We start from the raw sequence: 5,224 nt of genomic DNA, 5'->3' as shown, positions 1-5,224 counted from the left end.
TCTGTGCTACCATGCCACCCCAATTAATCCGCTGTATTTCTGTATTTCATTGCAGCCACAGGATAGAAGTGAATTTCTACACTCGGTTTCCGAATGCTAATTTTCTAAAATTACTGATGCACTGTCGGCAAGAGATGGCATTGATTACGAGAAACAAAAATTGATCTGTTATACACACACTATAATTGGATTTTTTGTAATTCACGGGGTTGAAGTGTAAAGGAAAATAAATCACATTATATTCTGACATTCTACCATGGCGATAAAATCACATATACGGCAGCTCCAGTTAATATATCTGGAATTAAAATAATTACATATATTATTGATGAAGTTACATTATCCCCGTTTCATTTAACCACTGGACATTTCCTTGGACAGTCTGTTGCAACATAGTCTCTTTCAGTGGGTGACAGTGGTACACTGATGTATTCAAGAGAGAGTTAGATATAGCTCTAAGGGCTAAAGGAATCAAGGGATATGGGGAGAAAGCAGGAACGGGGTACCGATTGGCGGTGATCAGCCATGATCATGTTGAATGGCGGTACTAGCTCGAAGGGCCGAATGGCCTACCACTGCACCTATGTTTCTACGTCTCCAACCATTAATCTCATCCTATCCAAGATAAACCCTTCTCACTCCAGAAGATAGACTGCATTCAAGTTATGTTATTTGTGTTGCATTTTGTTTTTCATTGCACTGCCTTGTCCATTGAGTTTGGAGTTTATTGTCACTTGTAGCGAGGTACAGTGAAAAGCTTTTGCTGCGTGCAATCCAGTCAGTGGAAAGACAAGACATGATTACAATCAGGCCATCCACAGATGCATGATCAAAGGGAACAACATGAATAATGTTTAGTGCCAGACAAAGGCCAGAAAAGTCCGACCAAAGATAGTCCGAGGGTCCCCAATGAGGTAGATAGTGGCTCAGGACTGCTCTCTAGTTGTTGGTAGGATGGTTCAGATGCCTGATTACAGCTGGGAAGAAACTGCCCCTGAATCTGGAGGTGTGTGTTTTCTCACTTCTTCATCTTTTGCCCCGTGGGAAAATAATATTTGGTTCTGCAATAATCCATCAATTTCTATTACATAACCTGGAACTTCTCCATATTGATGGTAGATAGTGAATGCTTTGCATCACCTGATGGAATTCTTATTCTTAAAAAAAAAAAAATAGAAATGAGACAATAGTTTTTTGAGAAAAAAAAAATCAAACCAAGCCGAAGCATTTTTCCATGAGTCACAAATTCAAAGACTAGAGGGCATAACTTTAAGGTGAGAGGGACAAAGTTTGCAGAAGACGTGCAGGGCAAGGTATTACACAGAGTGGTGGGTGCCTGGAACGCTCTCAGGAATGATGCTGGAAGCAGAGACAATAGTGATATTGGAGAGGCTTTTAGGAAGGCAGGAGGATATGCAGGGAATGGCGGGATATGCAGGGAATGGCGGGATATGCATCACGTGTATATGTTTGGTGTGGACATTGCAGGTCAGTAGAATGGATATTTTTAAGGCAGAGATTGATAGATTATTGATCAGTACAGGTGTCAGGGGTTATGGGGAGAAGGCAGGAGAATGGGGTTGAGAGGGGAAAGATAGATCAGCCATCATTGAATGGCGGAGTGGACTTGATGGGCTGAATGGTCTAAATCTGCTCCAATCACTTCAGCGCCCTCTGCAGTCTGTCTGTGTATTTTTTTTTGTCCCGTTGAGGGTTTAGTTTGTAGCGGGTTTTTAAATGTGTATGTGTGGGGGGTGGGGGGTAGGTGGGGGAAACTTTTAAATCTCTTCCCTGCATGGAGACCCGACCTTTTACCTGTCGGGTCTCCGTTGCCGTTGGGGCCTAGCGCCGTGGAGCGGCCTCCAACCGGAACGACCTGGAGGCTCAAGTCACGGAGCCTGCGGAGCTGCGGAGCTGTGGAGCTGTGGAGCCGTGGAGCTGCGGACTTACCATCGTGGAGCTGGCCAGCTTCGGATCGTGGAGAGCTGCGGCGGCTCGCTGCTGCGACCCGACTCTGGTGGATGGTGACACCGGGAGCCCGTGGCTCCCTGCTGGGAGACCGCTTTACGGGGCACCAGCAACGGCGACTTCTCCCGCTCGAATTGCGGGGATCAGAGTGACCTGGAGCGGGGCCTTACAATGCCCGGTGCGGCTTTAAATTGTCGCGGACTTGCTAGCGCCCGCCGGGGGCTCCAACATCAAGACCCGGGGCAGGGCCTTACATCGCCCGGCGTGGCTTTGAGTGGCCGCGGACTTGCTAGCGCCCACCGGAGCCTTTGACCTCGACTTTGGGAGAGGAATGGAGAGCAGGGGAGAGATAAGACTTTGCCTTCCATCACGGTGAGGAGGAGACTCACTGTGATGGATGTTTGTGTGAATTGTGTTGGTGTGTGTCTTGGTTCTTTTCTTGTATGGCTGCAGAAACCAAATTTCGTTTGAACCTCATGTGATGCAGCAGCATAACCGGTCTGTAAACTCAATACACAATGAAGAAAAATGCAATAATTCTGCTCCTAGAACTTATAAACGTATGAACTTATGAAGACTGCAAGTGGATGACGGAGTCTTCCTTCAAATCTCATCTTGTCTGATAGGTTCTGGGAGATTAGCTAGAGAGGTCTCCATGAAATTGTCTGTAATCATCCACTTCCAGAACTAAAAGGTACTCTCACTCCAAGAAGCAACAGGAAAGCTGATGAAGTTTGATATTGAAAAAGTAAATCTCCACCCCAAAGATGGTAGTTAATGGTTTTATAGAACATAGAATCTAGAAAGATAGAGGACAGAAACAGGCCCTTCGGCCCAAAATGTCTGTGCCGAACATGATGTCAATATTACCGATGATACGAATATTTTTTGTTCCGGTGACAAATTGAAGCAGGTTTTGGAGGTCATCACATTGAACGAATTAAACCAGTGGTGGAGGTCATCACATCAGAAATGAATAAATTAAACCAGTGGTTTGATGTCAACAAATTGTCTCTAAATTTAAGCAAAACAAAGATTATGCTATTTGGAAAACATAGAACAAACCCTCTAGTACAATTGATAATAGATAACATAAGTATAGAAAGAGTATAGGAAAATAAATTTCTTGGTGTGATCTTAGACCACAATATCTGCTGGAAACCACATATAAACCAAAGCAAAACTGGCAAAGTCTATAGCAATATTGGGAAAATCAAGACACATTCTGGACCACAAATCATTACATACTCTGTATAATACACTCATATTGCCATATCTGTGTTACTGTGTGGAGATATGGGGTAACACCTACAAAACCAACTACAAAAAGCCGTTATGCACATTACAAAAAAGAGCAATAAGGGTAATCAATAACGTTGGATATCTTGAACATATCAGTTTATTATTCTTAAAGTCACGTACACTGAAGTTCACCGATCTGGTTAAATTTAAGACTGCACAAACCATGTACAAAGCAAGAAATAATTTACTTCCAGGAAATAGACAAAAACTGTTTATGGTAAGACAGGGCGGGTATAATTTGAGAGGGGAACATAATTTTTAAAAACTCAATGTCAGAACAACTCTTAAAAGTATGTGCATAGCAATCTGTGGGGTGAATTTGTGGAATGGTCTGGAGCAGGAGACAAAACTTAGCACAAGCATAATTCAGTTTAAAAAGATGTACAAAAACACTTTTTTAAAAGGATATTGGGATGAGGAGAGGTGATTGTGAGCGGGATATTTGTTAACCTGATTGTATTGGGAAGGGTGATTATAGGGTGATGGGTTGTGTATATGACTAAGATACTGTATAGTATATGAGGGCTTTTTCATTTCTTTTTTCTTTTTTTCTCTCTTTTTTTGTATGGCTTTGTAAATATTTATTTATTGTAACTAAATATTTATTCAAATCATATGCTATGTCGCTCTTCCAGGGAGATGCTAAATGCATTTTGTTGTCTCTGTACTGTACACTGACAATGACAATTAAAGTTGAATCTGAATCTGAATCTGAATCTGAATCTGATTAGTGTATAAATGTAAATCATTTGGTGTACATATAGCTGCTGGTGTACATATGGTGTACATATAGCTGCTGGTGTACATGCATGTACATATAGCTGCTGAATTTGTATAAGATAATTATAAGCAGTTGAATAAGGGGTGGGAATTAATAAGCTTTGGCTTCTTCCTGCTCCTTTTCGGACACATACGGTTTCATTTATTTATAGATATTGTTTATGACACTTTATAAATTTTCTTGTTTGTTTTTTTATTCATTTTTTTTAAAAAAACAACAAAAAAAATGATTCTTATAGCCCCTCTCCGTCCATTGTTTTAGCAAATAAAAAGCCAGAGACTTATCCCATTAAGTTCAAAATTCTTTAGACTTTATAGATGCAGCATGGAAATAGGCCCTTCGGCCAATTGAGTCCAGTGATCATAGAAACATAGAAACATAGAAAATAGGTGCAGGAGTAGGCCATTCGGCCCTTCGAGCCTGCACCGCCATTCAATGTGATCATGGTTGATCATCCAACTCAGTATCCTGTACCTGCCTTCTCTCCATACCCCCTGATCCCTTTAGCCACAAGTGCCACATCTAACTGCCTCTTAAATATAGCCAATGAACTGGCCTCAACTACCTTCTGTGGCAGAGAGTTCCACAGATTCACCACTCTCTGTGTGAAAAATGTTTTTCTCATCTCGGTCCTAAAGGATTTCCCCTTTATCCTTAAACTGTGACCCCTTGTCCTGGACTTCCCCAACATCGGGAACAATCTTCCTGCATCTAGCCTGTCCAACCCCTTAAGAATGTTGTAAGTTTCTATAAGATCTCCCCTCAATCTTCTGAATTCTAGCGAGTACAAGCCGAGTCTATCCAGTCTTTCTTCATATGAAAGTCCTGACATCCCAGGAATCAGTCTGGTGAACCTTCTCTGGTGATCACACATACAATAGCACCCTCCTGCACATTAGGGAGAATTTATAATTTTTACCGGAGCTAATTCACCCTACAAACCTTTTCGTCTTTAGAGTGTGGGAGGAAACCGGTGCACCCGGAGAAAACCCATGGGGGAGAACGCAGACCCCTGTACAGTCTCCGTACAGCACGGTAGCGCAGCGATAGGGTTGTTTCCTTTGCAGCGCTTGCAATGCCGACTACGGGTGCTGCCTGTACGGAGTTTGTACGTTCTCCCCGTGGCCTGCGTGGGTTTTCTCCAAGATCTTTGGTTTCCCCCCACATGAATGA

General features: G+C 42.5%; 1 long non-coding RNA gene across 1 annotated transcript; it reads left to right on the top strand.

The window, feature by feature from the left end:
* Window positions 1-2,290: 2,290 nt before the first annotated feature.
* LOC129702421 (uncharacterized) lies at window positions 2,291-4,254 on the top strand. Its single transcript, XR_008724379.1, has 2 exons — window positions 2,291-2,890; window positions 2,926-4,254. It is a non-coding gene; the product is annotated as an uncharacterized LOC129702421 (long non-coding RNA).
* Window positions 4,255-5,224: the final 970 nt, after the last annotated feature.

This window comes from Leucoraja erinacea, chromosome 12 (assembly GCF_028641065.1).
Source record: "Leucoraja erinacea ecotype New England chromosome 12, Leri_hhj_1, whole genome shotgun sequence".
Taxonomy (NCBI): domain Eukaryota; kingdom Metazoa; phylum Chordata; class Chondrichthyes; order Rajiformes; family Rajidae; genus Leucoraja; species Leucoraja erinaceus.
The sequence above is the reverse complement of the archived record's forward strand: the minus strand, read 5'-3'. Positions and strand labels throughout refer to the sequence as shown.